Raw genomic sequence first — 18,378 nt, forward strand, 5'->3', positions numbered from 1 at the left:
CACCACACACACCACAAATGGACACTTTGCTCACAAGCCGTATTCCAGGATCAGCCTCTGCATCCTTTTGCTCTTCGTCTATCATCTATAAACTTGACGGGCCAAAGAGGAATGACCTTGTTGGCGCCGTCAAGTGGAACAGAGAAGTTGGTCCCTGTGATTGGTCTGGGTCCAACATGTTGTCGGCCATGTCCGCCTGCCAAGTCGCGGTTATGAATTTATGACGATCCTAATATGACTCTCTGAGTCTGAACTCGGCATCTAAAGAGCTGCAGAGTATCGAGACCAAAAAATCCATTTCTTCACGACTTTTCAAAAATATTGAACTGGTTATATGGTTCGTTTAAAGAACATTAGTTTGTCCATTTATTAATGACATTATTATCAAAGCAAGTGAAGGCATCACCGTGCAACGAGACAATCCGGTTGACAACACCCGCGCCGAGGTCTTCCTGCAGTTCGCCGTACCGCGGCCCGATATCCCTCCTCGGTTTGTTTTTGCAGCGCTTCGTAGACGCAGTGACCTTTTTCCATGTGAAAAACCAATGCACCGTATCGTCCGGCCCCGTGGACATGGTGGAGTTCCTCCGCCGCCGCGTAACCGGGCCATTCTTTTATTCCATTGTATGTCTTTGCTCAGACGCAGCAGGAATAATAAGTAGCGTTCATGTTCTCCATATAGGTAAATACTGTAAAAATGATACTGCCGTTGTGTGAAAAGGGACCATTACGTGATGTAACTTCCGTTATCTCTTTAAAATGACAATTACACAAAGAGAGAAGAAAGGAAAAAAAAGGCAGATTATAGGCGGACGTCCTTTTTAATAATCCATTATTAAAGTTATTAAATGTTTACAAATTATGTTTCCAGTAATGTAATGCGTTTTTTTTAACCTCTGAAAACTGCCACTGGATGATTGACTGTGTTGTTTATTTGCGTGAACAACTACAAGTCGTTTTCTCGTCTCCGTTTCGGTTCTTCATTAGACAGAAAGGCCAATTATCTCCAACGGGCTCGCGGAGGAGCGACCCCCGAGAGAGCGAGCGGGGAGCGCTAACAATTACCCAACCCCCAAGATACAAATTTGATCCATTTACTCTGAAGTATTTTGGCAGCCGTGCACATCCACCGTGCACTCCGGAACCCTCCAAAGAGAAAGTCCCTCTCCAGCTCATTTCTGTTGGACTGAAAAAACAAAAAAAAATCTGTCTTCCTGTCGAGGGAGATGTGAATCAGAGAGGAGAGAGGAAAAAAAAACGTCTTTCTTTTTTTTTGTTAACCTTGGGCCACATCATGTTCACTCACACTTGTCGATGCTTTAGTGGGAGCGAAGCGGGCACGCAAACCACCCTGTGAACAAGGATTGGAGTGGCACGAAATAGAGATTGAAAGCATCGCTGGCTCAGCCGGAAGTGATGCGTATACGAGAAGAAAATAAAGTGAAACCAAGCGTGGCGTCCAGTAAAAAAACAAAACAAAACAAAACAACAACTATTACGTCGATGCGCCCGTGTGCATTGTAGTCCTGGCAACGGGGACGCTGGCGAAACTTAACGCCGCTCCGTCTAGGACTGTTTTTATTTGTTTTTTTTCTACCTTTTTTACAATTTAACATTCATTTAAATTATTTAACAGTGTAGCCATTCTTCTGACTTAATTATTCTGCAAATCTTGGATTGTTTTTTGTTTTGTGATTGCTGTTGGCTCCTGCTCGCCACCACTGCGATCTGGTCGACTGGCGTTGGCTGGCTAGCCGACAGTCTCTTGCTGGCCGGCGGCTACCAATGAGCCAGCCGACTCCCTGCTGGATGCTCTCCACCGCTGCCGCCTGGACAATCCTGGACAACTGGCGTTGGCTGGCTGGCCGACGGTCTCTTGCTGGCTAGCCGACAGTCTCTTGCTGGCTGGCCAACGGTCTCTTGCTGGCCGGCGAGCCGGTCGACTCCCTGCTCCGTGCTGTTGCTCTGAGGGTGGTAGCCTCTCAGCGGTCCTGGTGCTCCGGTGGTCCGGTCCGTGGTTGGCGATTGCATCCTCCCCGGCTGGCATGATTCGGCAGTGTTCCACCTCGCAGCTCCTCGGGCTCAACGGCTTCTCTGCTCCTCCGTTCGTCTCGGCCATCGGGGCGCTCGGACTCCTTCGTCGGCCCCGTTGCATCCACAGAGCCTCCCGCGGAGGGTTTGTTTGCTCCTGATCGCTCCACGCTTTCCATCCCCTCCCTCTGGTCGGGCGAGCGCATCGCTGCAGCTCTTCATCACAACAACAGTCCCCAAGAGCGAGATGGTGGCACGAAATCAGGAACTGTTACTGCTCCCCCAGCACCCTCTACTCTTCCTGCTGACTCCACTCCCCAAAACCGGACTGGTACACCTTTTATTACCTCCAAGATGTCGTTTTTTTTATGCAGTTCTTTGTTTCCCCTATTTTAGTTTGTCTGTTCTGCTTTATTTTGTATTTGTAATTTTCTATTCCTCTATTGTGTTCATTGCCTATATGGCATTGTCTCCTTTGCCTCATGTATTTTCTGAAATGTTTACTTGTATTGATGTTATGTTTTTACCTTGCTTCTATGTAGAGCACTTTGTAAACCCTGTTTTTAAAGGTGCTATATAAATAAATGTATTATTATTATTATTATTATTCGTGGCCATTCATTAGCAAACTCCAATTACTTTAACTGAGTGTGGTGGAAGCTGCAAAGACACCCGGTGCCCCGATTGATTTCTGCACTAAAAGAAACAATCAGTGTGTGTGTGTGTGTGTGTATGTGCGCGGGAAAAGTGACGCCATTAATGTATGTAATAATTGGGGTGACAGAGGGTCAACACCGGTTTCTTAATGAGGCTCTTGGTCCTCGGCACAAGGTTGACCTCTCGTGAATGACACTTGTGAACCAACGTGTTTTATTTTTCCCTGTAAAGCGCGACAGAGTTGTAAAGTTTATTTTGTCTGTTTATCTCTGTGAGCAACAACATGCAGAGACGTGAACAAAAGAAGAAAGGCTGCATTATAAGCTTCAAACTTTACGAAAGATCTTGTTATTCTAATAAGAAGCGCGTGAGCTTCCAAGAAGCACGGGACGAATAGAGACAAAAATATTCAATGTTAATTTTTTGAAGATGTAAAATTTTATTTTAATTTTTGCAAGGAAATCTGTATTCCTCGGGATGTTTTGACTTTGTATATTACTACCGCTTTCCAGGTCGTTTGAATTATTGTTTGATTTCTCTTGGTACTAAAAATGAAAGAAGTCAAAATGCAGTCAAGTCAATTAACCAGCTGATGTTGCTCGCCATAATTTATCTGTTTCTGATCACTTCACTCCGTGTAGTGATTCAAATCTGCACCCATGAAGGAGAGACGGCTAACGTAGACGCTGGTTCCACTGAAAATTATGACAATATATTTATTAGTTTCAGGTTACTTTATTTGTACCCGTAGGAAGACTTGTTTCGCAAAGGAAAGTGAGACATCTCAACACAGACATTACAATCAAACACAGACAACAAGACAAACACGATGATAAAAGTACACAAAGCCACAAATCAGTGCACTGTTATTATTATAATGTGTTCGCCTGAATGACGGCTGCTGGAACAAAGCTGTTTTTACACTAAATACCTCCGTCTGGAAGGAAGAAGCTGAAGCTCCCTGTGCAAAGGGTGGGAGTCGTCCTTTAAGATGGAGATGTGTGTTGTTATCCGCGTGGCGTTCAGGGACTCTGGGCTCAGCTGGGACTCACCACTCAACCTGCTAGACCATTTCACAATCTGATGCAGAGAGTTTTCTGTTCTTTAAAGACAGGCCTCCAAACCATGACACCAGAGAAAAAGATTACATTGATTCAATAAAAGCACGATAAAGTAAGATCATGGTGGTTTATAATAGGACAGTTTCCTCAAACAAAACAACCCTTTTTGCACACGGCTTCACAGTTCGCATTCAGTTTTGGGTCAATAAATAAATATAATATTCTTCTTGTTTTTACTCTTTTATCTTATTTATGTTACTATACTACTTGTTTTTTTACTTATTACTGTGAGCAATGCTGCTGTAATCCTGTAATTTCCCCACTGAGGGACTAATAAAGGATTATCTTATCTTATCTTATCTTATAATTGTCCAATAAAGATATTTGTAGGATTTCACACATTCCACTGTCTGACCCTGAATGGTTATGACCTCATGTGTTTGGATATGTTTAATTGAAGATGGGACTCCTCACACCACTTCACAAAGTCGTGGATGACCTCGGCTGGTCTCGTCGCCCTGGAGACGACTAACAATAACAGAATCATCCGGATGCTTTAAGATGGTCCTATTTTCATACCTGCTCTGACACATATCGGTGTAGAGGATGAATAACCGGGGCGAGAGCACACGTCCCTGTGAGGAGCAAACGTGGTCCGACAGAATTACCTTCCACTCGTAGATATTATAGCCTATGCTTTTTCACTGTATTCTTTATATCTCTCTCCGTATCACATTCCTACATATATCATATATATCTATATATATATAATACTCCCTGCTCTTTTCGAAGTCCATTCTTTCAGTCCCGCCTCTCCTGCAATTTCAAAATGGAAATGATGGACAGGCAATCTATATGGAAATGGTATACAGGGGAACCAACACAGTCTGCTCCGGGTTAAGCTGCGGTTCACATGCACAACAATATATATCATCTATAGAAAATAGGCTTTATAGAATTCATTTTTTGGGGGGGGGGGGGGGGGGGGGGGGGGGGGGCTGTCACTGATGGGACCAGCATAACACAGAACAAATGATTGGTGCAGTGGGTTTGCATTGAGCGACTCAAACAACAGCATTTATAAATAGAAGCACCTATTTATTCAAGTCTGTTGAATTGCTGCGTATACCTGTAATATTACCATATTTCCATCAAGTTTTAAAAATGTTTGACTCGCCCTGTTTAAAGGACGTCATCTCGTCCTTTGCCATGTTTAATACCACTAGACATCATATCGATGTGGCAGTGTGGAAAAGAGCGTTATTGCATTTTCCAATATTCTGTACAACTGTGACGTTATTTGGATGGAAACTTGGCAAATGAGTATCTGTGAGATTTTGGGAAAAATTGCTAACAATTGAACTATAAAGCAATTATAAACTATAAAAAAATAAATAAATGTAATCCACACTTTACAGTAAAGATTTCATTTATGTATTTTACCATCACTATACTGTAAGCACTGATAATGCTTTATGTTTTGTATCCGTATCATAAGATGACTCCTTGTCAGATTATTAAAAAAGCACGTTTGGCTTCATCATACAACCCGTCGAACCAGACATATTCATATTCAAGACTTTTTACAGATGGAAGTTGTAGCTCCAAAATGCACCCGAGTATGTTACACTGACAGAAAACAGACATGATGCAATGCGCCAGTAAACATTCCAGTAAATTCCCCCAATATGTTGTCATTCATGGTCCCAATCAGTAAATTAAACTGCACATAATTTACTCCGGACATTGTGTGTTTATTTTTCTCCGCTGCTTCTAATGCTTCTAATAAAAGGGGAAAAGACACAGAAGTAATGACAATGAAGCGTTGTGTAACATTTTCATTACATTTCTTAGAAATAAATAAGTGTGTATACAAGCAAGTCGAATTGAATCCCGTGGGCCCCTGGTGTCCCCAGGAAACTCTCACACAACTCTCACTTTCCTTCTCTTTTTTCTACACGGAAAAGAAAACTTTCATTACATTCCTCTCCAAAAAAAAATAGGAGCCGCAATATTGTTTTTTCCGAGAGAAAGAAAGGGAGAAAATCCGGAGAAAGAGTCGGAGGATTATCGGCAATGAGGAAATGGAGGACGGAGAAGCACAGGAGGATGGAGTCACTTCTTTCTTGACGCATTAAAAATGTCGCCGTGTTTTTTTTTGGTTTTTTTTACTCTCCTCCGAGCCAAGTTGTTGTTATTTATTTTAGGTTTTTTTTTGCCTCCTTTAACTCGCTGCTGTGGAAAAGGTCACGGCGGACTCCCCGGCACAGCTTCCTCCAGCCGGACTGCAGATAAGTATGAAGACGTACAGCGACAGGTCCCAGGTGAGTTCCTGGCATTATTGAACCGTGAAGCTCGGATGGAGAAAGAAAGTGCAGCGGAGGGGGGGGGGGGGGGGGGCCAAGCGGCGCCTCGACTTCGGGTTCGGGAGGTCAAAGCTCGTCACCAAAAAGGTCCCCGAGCAATAAAGAGGTTTCACGTCGGTGTGGGAAGACTCAGATTATTGCCACCCCATCAATTATTTTTTCTCTTGAGCAAGCCCCCAATTTTTCTCACTTTATACTTTAGAGACACTGTATACACTTTCATTTTTTACACTTTCATTTATTAATTTTTTACATTTTCATTTCCTTTATTATTTAAATTCTTAAATGTAATATGTCCTGCTATTTTATTTTATTTTATTGTATATTTGTATCATCTAATCTAATCTAATTTCCTAACTCTTTTAAATACTGCTCGGGGAGAACAACGCTCTGGGTCCCCCTCCTAGAATTAGATTGTCAATACATGCTTGTCATATGAATAGTGTCCTTTCAAAATAAAAGTCCGTCCTCACAGGAAGTTAGGTTTTAGAGAACAAAACCAGAGGCGGCAACAGAAGTGTCGGTGTTGAATGTGTACAAAAATAATACTCAGATACTCATTATACACTCATTATACACTCATAAATGCAAATTTAAAGAAGTAAAGAATGCGGATTCGTTGTGTCGAAAGCTTCAAAGATGCTTGAATGGGCAGTAAATGAATCCTGTGGCAAATTGGGTTGCCATAGGAACAAGTCATTCCAATAGAAGAATAAAAGCATAACAAAGGGGTTACACTCACTTTTTAGCTACCTCTTGTCTTCTCAATGTCAATAGCCTTCCTCTCTCTCTCTCTCTCTCTCTCTCTCTCCCTCTCTCTCTCTCTCTCTCTCTCCTCTATCTCAAGCGGCTCATCTTGAGCCCCGTTTGCCTTCAGATCAGACTCTGCTGATTCTTTGTTCTTCTTTCTTTTGGGGGGGGGGGGGGGGGGGGGGGGGCCTTCGCTCTCATCCACCGCTGACTGAATAATCACAACCCCCCCCCCCTCCCCCCGCCCTGCCTTTTATTCGGGGACGACCGCAGAGAGAAAACATTTTGCTTTTTAACAACAAGTCCGTAATGAACCTTGTGTGTGTGTGTGTGTGTGTGTGTGTGTGTGTGTGTTTTTCTTGTTTTTTTTAAAAAACAATACAAGTACAAGTAAAGCGGTCGAGGGTCACCTCCTCCGACAACGTGCGTCCTCCTAATGAGCAGAATGGACGTCAACCTTTCACGGCCGTTTGCCCTCAAATGTGTGCGACCAATTATTTCTGTGGCTCGACCATTTGAGGAGCATTTCTTGGGAGGAATATTCCATCTAACGACTCCTCCGTCGTCATCGTAGACTCAGAGTTACGGCGATAGGTTACTGGATGTTATTAAATACTATATTTTACAACTCAATTATGGCTTCTTATACTATTTCATGGCAAACTCTGCTGTGACTTTTTACGACACACTATATGATGACTTTTACACACTTATTTTAAAATGTAACAACAATACTATGACAACATCTGCTGTAAAGAATACTGTTATATGACCTTTTGACAAATCTCATGTGCATTACCTTTTTATGGCGTACTAAATATGACAATTCATACATATCATTACTTTTGTTCTGTATCCACCAGCTTGAGTCAAAGGGTCCCTTTGCTTATTAGACATGTATAATTACATTTTAATGGTTTACCATATGACCTTTTTTGGTATCCTATAATGAGTATTTTTAATTACTATAAAATTATATATTTCTTGACAATTTAGGACATTCTGTATTTGTCGGCGTCCTTTTTGGTTTAATATAATATAATTACATTTTTAAAGGCATACATTTTAATTATATTTTCCATGCGATACTAAATGATTCCTCTATGCCTTTTTTATGGCATACTGTGCTATCACATTATTTATGACTTTTCTTCTTGTTTTATTTTGACATATTTATGATTTTTTAAATATTAAACTTTGTAATTATATGTTTAATGGTATCCGATACTGTGACTATTTAATGACATTGCATACTATAAATTACTTTCTTACGCCATATTCATGGCATGCTATATTATCATTATACATGTTTTTTTTTTGTGATCAGATTTTATATTTATTTCATTTTCTTGATATGCATATGAAAAAGAAAGGATGTGCACACTACACATAGATGCACAGGCACATAATCATACAAATAAAGTATAAATAAAATATATAAATATAAATAAAAGGTAAACATGCCATACATATTGATATATATAAGCACATACATATATACCCTAATTTAAGCATACATATTACCCCCCCTCCTACATCTCCAGATATTCTACAAGGGAATGTATTATATTTTATACAATTACATATATTGTTGGATTTTGCTTAAAGCCGAGGACCAGGATAAGATAGTTTTTTCTTTAGCACAATATATTCTGGCTATTGTAAGTTCCATGTTCACAACATCAAGTTAGCTAGCTAACCACTGATGTGTGTGTGTGGGGGGCTCCAGCGCATTGCTAGCATTTTCTTTTGCGGCTGTCAGGTCGGTTAATAAGATGCGTTTTTTTGGCTTTGTGATAATTCCAGTGTGCAAAAATCATTTAGAAGCACCACAGCAGGCGTGCATGGAATTACACAGTTTGAGATCTTTGTCAAAAAGGAAATAAACTATTTTCCAGATAAAAGGGTTACGTCTTTACAAAACCAAAACATGTGCATGAAAGAGCCCACAAGTCCTCCTGTACAAAGGGTATCTGTGATGTGATGATTTTTCATTAAATAACTTTTCCTCGGTATATAATAGGAAAAATGTAGGTGAATCATGCTGATGGTTGGGGTTTTTAGAGGTTTCAGTTATACCTTTCCAAATAAAATCCCAGTCCAGCAGCACATTCTCTGTGATGTGTTCGAGGTCTTTTAGCCCAGACCTGTTAGAAGATACAGAAAAAAATGAGTACCGTTTTGATACCTTGATTTGGCCTTGTGTATCAAATTAATGTGATCCCAAAGGATCATTCCATGGTACCCCCTATGCTTTAAGTCATTATACATGTTGTAAAATAACTCATAGTATGGTATGTCATTAAATATCATATACTGTCATAACGTAATATGCCATAAACGTGTCACGAAAAAAGGTCATACTGTTATACAATGAAACGTTAATACAGTATGTCATGCAATAGTAATAAATAGCCGGAGTAAATCAGCATATTGCACATTAAAATGTTCAGATTGCACAGTTATTTTTGTTGTGCAGTTTAGATACATGAATATATTTTATGGGCTTCGAGCTGCCGACAGGGACGAAATAAGTCCAAGTCGTACGCTGTGTGTGGAAGGAGGTGCAAAGTAAGATGGCCACAGGCGGGAGTGATTCCCCGTGGCGCTCTGCGGTGCGGCCACAGACTCGTACAACATCCTCGGCGTTATCTGGCATATGTTGCATTAGCCTCAGCCTCCTCTAAGAAATAGAGACGGCTCGGGCTCTTCTTGTAAAGGGGTTTAGTGTGCTAAGTCTACTCTAATATATTGTCAATGTATACTCTAAGGTACTTGTACACAGACCCCCCCCCCCTCCTTTCTCTGATCCACGACCAGCTTCTTGGTCTCCAACTGTCGCAGAGAAATAAGAAAACGTGGGAGGAAGGGAGACTGGATCGACCCCTCAAGCTGACCCTCGCGGAGCTCGCCGGATTTCTCCAGCTGCGTGGAGATGATGGCATCCTCGAGTCGCGGGCGAGGAGGCTCATGGGCAAACCGTAGGGGGTCTAAGAGCTGTTCCAGGACCAGTCTCTACCGGGGTTTCTAATTATGTGCCTCCGTACCGTCGTCCTCGGCAACGTCTCCGGCAACGGGAGCGAGGCTGAACATCTTCCACGGCACAGGGACTGTTTGAAGACTTGAGATCCTGGTGAAGAACTCCACACGACTAATTGGGGGCGGAGTTAAGTTAGTAAGAATGATGTCAACGTATAGTTTGCCACAAAAAAAGGCATTGTAAGTCATTGTGTATTACGGTTAAATAAACAATTCATAGTGTAGCATATATTTTTTAATTTATAGTATTGTTTGCCATCGACACAAATGTCATAGGAGAGAATCCGCCATGAAAAAGTCATCGAACATCTAAAGGATAGGGGTGCCATAAATATGTTATATAAAAAGTAATGAAAAGTCATCGTATAGTATCGGATGAAAATGTCATTAAAAAAAAAAGTTTAATGCAAGGCTGGCAAAGGTGGGGTCTTTTTTTATTTATTTTTTATTGTGTTGGATCCCGAATTATGAATTGTGTTTCATAATCAAAGCAGAAGCAGAGGCGGTGGCACGCTGACAAAAGGCCTTTCAGTTAATGGAACCCTCGTAATGTTGTGCAATACAAATAAAATACAACAGCGCCCACCATTAAGGTTCCAGTTGTGCCCCCCCCTTAAAGGAAAAGGTTCGCCCCCCCCCCCCCCCCCCCCCACATGAGCCCGCTGATCTGTGCCACGTAGTGTGTCGGTAACATATTTGACACTCAGGCATGATTAAATAAGTTAAATATGTCTGTTTGACCACCAGCTGAATATGGATAATTATATTTGTCATCATTCCTTTTAAAATCATATTTATGTGGGTGTACAACATGCCTATTATAACCTCATCCCAATGTGCTATATTTTTGCACGGCCCTATTGTTGATGTAATTCAGCCTTTTTCCTGAGAAAAAAAAGAAAGAAAACCGGTATATGACTATTTATAAATGGTCCATTTCTGTGACGGATAATGTCGATAGCTGCATATTGTTCATTGGACATTCGCGAGCCAAAAAACATCATCAAAAAGTCTTTACATGGGACTCGGCTCAGAGGCTCTGACCCGGTCGGCGGAGTCAAGTGATGGTGTCATCAGTCAGTGACGGCGTTTTCACAGCAGACTGCAAAAAAAAAGCCAATAGATATGTTTTTTTTTTTTTATGTATCCAGAATACTTAAAAAAAAAAAAAAAAAAAAAAAAGCACAACAAAAAGCACAGTGCCAGAAGCAAACTGAATATGTTTACTGCGCGGTGGGGAGGCACAGAGTTTGTTTATCCATTCTCTCAATAGGTTTGTTTATCTAACGGGGAAAAATGAAAAGTGTCCCAACAAGGCAGCAAAGCGGGCAGCTTATTAGGAGGGGGGGGGGGGGGGTTTGAATTTTTCAAAAGGAGGAATTAAAGTGAAGCTTTAGTTGATGATATTTAGCCGTGTTGTTGACGTTTTGCCGGCATGGTGTTTATAATACTTTGTTTCCTAAAAAAAAAAAACACAACACAAAGAGACGTCTTCACACACACACACACACACACACACTTATGTGAGATTAGATGTACTTTATTCATCCCCAGGGGAAAATAAAATAGCAAGGCATATTACATTTAAGAATGAAAAATAAATTAAAAAAATAATGCAAAGTGTATACAGTGTATAAACTATGTTGATGTAGGTGGGAAAGGATGAAGGGACGTAGAGAAAGGGATGTGGGATGAAGGGATGGAGGCTATATGGAAGGCTGTAGACTCTCCACCCTTCCATATAGCCTCCAGCCTCCACTCCCCCTCTTTACCCTCCTCCCTCCTTTACTGTCGATTAAAGGAGGGAGGAGGGTAAACGGGGGGAGTGGAGGCTCTCGAGTCCCCCGTGGTTCCTGTCATCGAGTCAGAGAGAGAGAGAGAGAACAAGAGGGAGGAAGGAAATAAAAAGAGGCAGTCAGTTGGAAGTCAAGTTATACAAGTTGTTCAACTTAATTTGAAATATATACAAATTAGATTTAGCTGTAGTTATATGCACATAACTGCACATATGTGCATGTGTGTGTGTATTCATCGACGAACATGTAAATTCTTTCTTTTTAACAAATTATGCTTATAATATTTTGGTTGTATGGATTTCTGCCTGCTGATAATGAGGATGAACTGTATAATACTTACATGGTTGATTTAGGCACAGATTTGGGAATGTTTGTCGGTTGGAAAATATGCTTCATTTTGGGCTACAAGTGTGGCTTAAATAATATTTGCTTTGTTGCTCACAGCACACAGCTTGAGCCAACCAAACATTTGCGCTCTGAAAAAAGAAAAAAAAAAAGAAAAACTCACCCACAGATGGATCCTAAAAATCATTATTTCACATGCTCCCTCATTAGTCATTTAAATGTCCCCCAAAAAAAAAACACAATTACCAACTGGTGTCAAAACTAGCTTTCTCTGGAAATCAATCGCGCTGTTGTTATTGAAAACATAAATGCTAACGAGGATGCACAGTTCACCTTCATTGATTTGTGTTTTCAAACTCCCAGAGATATACAGTCGGAATGGAAAGTTAAAAATATATGCTTTGGTGTTTTCTCTGTGTGTGTGTGTGTGTGTGTGTTTGATAAAAGGGAAACACAACAGGAAGTTAAGTGATAGAAAAAACGCCTCCGACTCTAACGCTGCCCCACTGACGGAGGAGTAAACGTTGTAATATTCATCATTGTAATGTTCATCGTTCTACTAGCGTGACATCCTAAAAAGATTACGCCGTCTAGGAGCTCTCGTCTTTTAAGTGTCGTAGAAGAAAGTATCGCAAAGTGGGCTTTAATCTTTAACTGCTACATTTTTGTCAGAACCAAATCTCCGCTGGCAGATAAACTAAAAAAAACTACAAAAAAAAACTTTAGTTTGACAAAAGGGCCGACGCCGTATCCGGTATAATGAGGCTGCATGAAATCCAGACTCCCAACCCCCCCAAATTTCATTTGCTTTGCACCTTTGATGATTCAGAGCTGCTGGAGCACCGTTGGAGAAAAAATCCTTTTCACTAAAGGCTTTCAGGTGGAGGTAATAAATTAAGGCTTATTATTCTATATTTACATTTAACACAGGGATGCATCTTGCCAACGCTTCTCTCTCGCACACGCTCAATTAGTCAGTCTCTCTTTCTCTCTCACCTTTTCTACCTCAGCCAATAGCAATTATGTGACTATACATTTTTTTTTAAAAACTGGAGATCATCTCCCTGGAATGTGACGGCGTTTCCGCGTCGCTGTGTAAATGAGTGCACCTCCAGACGGTCGAGCCCGATAGAAGGGGTTAAAGAGCACTCTGATTCTCCTTAATCGGTCGGTTCCTCGGGCGGCACGCTCGCCTGAATTGATTATTAGAATATCTCGTCCTGCTGGGAGCCTCTCCGACACCTGGTGTGTCTCTGCTGGCAGGTCGTGCCGTTCTGAATTCTAATTGTCGGGAAACGGGGGAAAGCAGCAATCTGGAGACCTCTTTTTACAAGTGATGTCACACACATGTGGAAGTGGGGAAACAAGCACTGGGAGGAGCCCAGAGAGAGGATGGATTGATCTGAATCTGCGGTATTATTATTATTATTATTATTAAGCTATTTGATCTTTGCCACTTGAGTACAAATTTGTACAAACTCAAACGTCGGCCTCAAAGGTCGACGCTGTCGAGGCGGTGGAGGGCGAGTGAGTGAGTCCTCGCCAGAGCGTTGCAGGTGTGAATCGGTGGCCCGTGTTTGCTTCGTGTTTAGAGCTTTTAATAACTTTTATTATTTACTATAACATTTGCAGCAGAAGTTCAGGTGATTTTTTTTTGTGTGGTTATTGCTGTACTTTAATTTTGTCGTCGCGTACATATTTTAACTGAGCATTCAGAGCAGGTGACACAATACGTCAGTTTTATTAATCCCAAATGGGTAATTATTTTGTTAATAGTACGTCTAATATCGTATACTGGTGATACGACGCAGTCGTGAAGAAACAAAAACAAACTCAACTGGTACTGTATGGAAACGAATGGATTAAACATGATCTGGTGCGGCCGCGTAATGAAAAGCTTATAACAGTATTTAATCCCTTGCTTATTGTTATGCTTCCGTGGTAACCCGGGCCTTCGCCTTCTCTCGTCAAGTCACGAACATTTAGGAAAAGATATCAAAATGTCTGTGTGCCCAATGTGGTGCATCATCAACTGCATCTAAATACTCTGCCCCCCCCCCCCCCCCCCCCCCCCCCCCCCCCCCTCCTGGCTGTGGGCTGAATGTCTGATGCATTTGCGTTTTCACCTTTGATGACATGGAGGCAGCTAGAGGCAGCCAGCAACGCCCGGGGTTAAAGCAGGAGTGCACAGGGGGGCACGAATGTTTGCCTCTCAAAATTAAGAATTCATTTTAAAAGTGCTGGTGCAAAAAGAAGAAGAAAAAAAAAAAGCCCTCTCAGAACCAATTACCATTTCCGTCCGAGATACCGTCTCGGGAGGCTCTGGGGAGGAAGACGAGGAGGAGGAAGAGGAGGAGGAGGAGGAAGAGGAGGGGGATCGTAGGCTCGGTGATTTTTCTCTCTCTATTTTTAGACACTTAAAGCGTCCCCTCAGACAGGTGTTTGGAAGAAGCCTTCGCTATATCTGACTAGAATCCTTTCCTTCCTCCAGCCTTTCTACGCCATTTTGTCCTCTCGGTTAATCCCCCAGCCTCTCCTCGGCGGTTTTATTGAATAATCATCTCGGATTGAGTATCTCCCCCCCCCCCCCCCCCCCCCCCCCCCCCCCCCCCCCCCCCCCCCCCCCCCCCCCCCCTCATCCACCAACCCTTCCAAGGTGTATCTACGTTGCATTTTAGGCATCTTGGCTGACGCTTGGGGAGAGTTATGCTGAGTGAGACAAATGTCAGACCTCTGCAGAGTTTGAGTTTGGCCAGCCATGAAGCCATACTGCATATATAGTATATATATATATATATATATATATATATATATATATATATATATATGTTCCCCAATATGAGTTCTCTTAAGTACTGTATATCTCCAGTATTCAATATCCAAAATATTTACCCAATCCCTGATTTCATATGAAAAAAAACCCTTCCAATTGAAACTAAATAAGATAAACCAAAGTAATGGCCGAGCTAACAGTGTTTACCTGGGGGGGGGGGGGGGCGGTGAACTTCCACGACGACGCCATGGGTCCAATGAGCGCCGCACAGTAGTCGTGTGTGCATGAACCGGTCTAAATAGACTGTCAACAAGAAGAAGCCCCCGAAATAAACAAACACGGGAAGACGTCACTCGGCCGTATCTTTGCATAGCAAATAAGTTATAAATTATGCTCTGAATATCGAATGCACAGCGCCTTTAAAATAATATTTAAAAGCATCAATCTTTAGAAAAGATATGAAATGAATTGAAAGTATTGGCAAAGCCGTTTTTGTTGTCCTCCATGAACCAATCCATTCAGAATGCTTTTTTTTTCGGTAACGCTGCATGAAACGGTTCACATTTCCTGCTGCAAATAGCGGTGCAGTCCCATCAGAGGGCCTCCATCTTTAGCCTAACCCCCCCCCCCTCCCTCCCAGTCAGTAACCTCATCCCCAATGATGCCCCATAATAGTGCACATTGTACTAAATCCCATTCAATCCGGTCTCGGCAGCTCCGCTAACACCTCCCCACAATGTGCCCACGGAGCTGTTGGCAGCAGCCGCCGCGGTGGGGGAATAAAAGATGAGAATGATTCATGTGATGTTGTGTTGCGCTCCTCTGTAAATCAGCCAGAACAAGTAAACAAATGCATGTCTCTCGCACAACACAAGAGTGTGTGACAAGTGAGGGGGGGGGGGATCAATATGAGTGAAAGGTTTTTTTATTTTATCCCCCTTGTCCTTCAGGAGCGCGAATAAGTGTGTGTGTGTGTGGGGGGGGGGGGGGGGGGGGGGGATTTATGGGACTGCTGTTTGGTCATTGTGGGAGTGTTGATACTGTAATGGTGTGTGTGGGTCCATGTGTGTGTGTGTGTGTGTGTGTGTGTGTGTGTGTGTGTGTGTGACTGTGTGCAAGCTACCGTACAGGACAGCTGGGCTAGCGTCGCTCAGTTCTGGGCCTCCAACCCAAACTGGCAGGCTCAACAGTGATGGATAGGGGTCAGACACACACACACACACACACACACACACACACACTCAAACACCTGGATCATCCAGGCTGTACATCCTCCAGCCGCATCATATTCTCCACAGCGGTCTCAGCTCCACGGTCCCTCCTCCACTATTTCATCACGGCGTCCTTTTTTTTTTTAGACGCCCCGAGAGCGCCAGAGACTCGTCGCCATCAAATTTAAATCTACTGTAAATGACCTGCCATCAACATTCAGGAGCTGGGGGGAGAGGATCCACCATCCTCTGTTTCCACTTCCAATGCTCTCAGCCTTCACACTCGTTTTCTGACGTGCTGATAGTCACTGCCCCCCACTGATTCTGCCTAGAACTGCATCACACTGTCAGAAAGTCTGCAACATATGACACCTTACACACCCTGGGACACTTCAGAAGGAACTGATAATTGTTGTGACAAAGTAGAGGAACTTCAGGAATGTTGCGCGCTGAGAAGCAGCACAGGAAACCAGGCGTAAATGCTAAAGTATAGTGCAGAAGATGTTTGAATAATTCACTTGTTTAGGGGCACGTGCGCGGCCCTGAGCAGCTGCCGTGTTCATGCACGGTTATGAAGAGCGAGTGTAAACACGCGTATGGTGATAAACACACTAAACTGCTATTAAATTAAAAAATGTTCCCAAAAGGGACACAAATAACAAATGGAAATTGAAAATTCTTGGACGCTCACACACTCTGAAGAGATTGATTTTTTTTTTTCTTCTCTCTACGAAATTGCCTCTTTTTTTTTGTGAGAGGAGATCGGTCATGGTAATTTCCTGACACCCAATTTTTTCAATAGTGATCTATAACAATTTGATTACGCTGTGACCGATAGATTCCCATGTTGTGTAACACGTGCGGCGTGGACAAACGCACGACTGTGTGTGTGTGTGTGTGTGTGTGTGTGTGTGTGTGTGTGTGTGCGTTGGGTGGAGGTGGAGCACAGGGAGGTCATAATTAGCAGTTTTAGTAATTAGACTAAAGGTCGATGTTAACAAGACAGAGTATCTAATTTCTCACTAGATATGAATCTACAATCAGACCGCAGGCTATGAGGACACACAACCACACACACACACACACACACACACACACACGCACACGCGCGCGCACCATCACTCGTGTGTGTGCACAAAAGCGTGCGTCGACGTTTCCATCGTGGAGGTGAGGTGAACTCGCTCGTGACATTTTTTGCCCCCATCGCTTAAACTTCCCCTCTTCTTCCATTCAGCCCGCCGCATCTCATTAAATGCCGATGGGCAATTAGCACAAGCAAGAATTGCTAACCTTTCCCCATTTCTCCTGCGTACCACTAATGACCCCCAGCGCGGCCCCCCCGATACTTATCTTCATCCTTGCTATCCAAGACACACAAGTGAGTTTATTTCTACGCCCCGGAGCCGGAGTTAATGCGGCAGCACTCACGAGGAGGAAGATGAATATAGTCGTGGTTCTGTTTATTGTCGTAAAAAGGGCACCGCCATCCCACCGGGGGCTTCCGTGAAGATTATATCTGGAGGTGAACTACTCAACCATGAGCACTTACTGCCAGCCTGTCTGACCTTTTTTTTATTTTTTTTACATTCTTCCATTTTTTCCCATTGATGGATGGTGTCAACCTTTTATTCTCTAACCCCTGAATCTCATGCTATACAACAGTGTCTCACAACAGGTTAGAGACAGCAGGCTGGAAGGTACAAACGGGAAGAAAGCTTTTAAAAGCCTCGCCGGGACACCTGTGCATGTTTTCTTGTGCAGAGGTGCGGAAAACGGGCTGTTTGAGACGCGGGTCTCCGAGGACGAGACATGAATGATTAACACTCTAGCTTTTGGGAAGCAGCATGACAGCGTATTAGAAGCTCAACAGTCTGTACATGTGCTTTTGACACTCTCCTTTTCATTCTCCCACACACAAGCACACGAGGGGAGGCACACAAACAGGGAAAAAAAGGGAACCAACGCAGCCCGATCCATCACTTCCTCGATTACCATTTGATTAGGGGAGACGGTGGTCTGTATCGGCATTTCATTAGTGGCCGTGTCAGTACTGCACCGTGTCAGTCATGTTAATGTCCCGGCTGGGCTGGAGGCTTTGCAGTCATACACCACATCGTGGGGATCAGAGCTATAGGAGCGAGTGAGATAATGAAGTTGTCTTCCCCACTCTTATTTCACCTCATCCTGCCTAAAATTATGACCCTGTAGATTTCTGCCTTGAAACTTATAAATGTTTCTCGGGGATCATCAAGAGGAACAAATAAGGCCCGTTAGCCAAGCACAGCGGTTCTGTTAGTCACCTTAAACAAGAGAGTCCGACCTGAAGTTGCTGATCATGTGCGGTGGTGG

Source organism: Cyclopterus lumpus, chromosome 24 (genome assembly GCF_009769545.1).
Source record: "Cyclopterus lumpus isolate fCycLum1 chromosome 24, fCycLum1.pri, whole genome shotgun sequence".
Classification (NCBI taxonomy): Eukaryota; Metazoa; Chordata; class Actinopteri; order Perciformes; family Cyclopteridae; genus Cyclopterus; species Cyclopterus lumpus.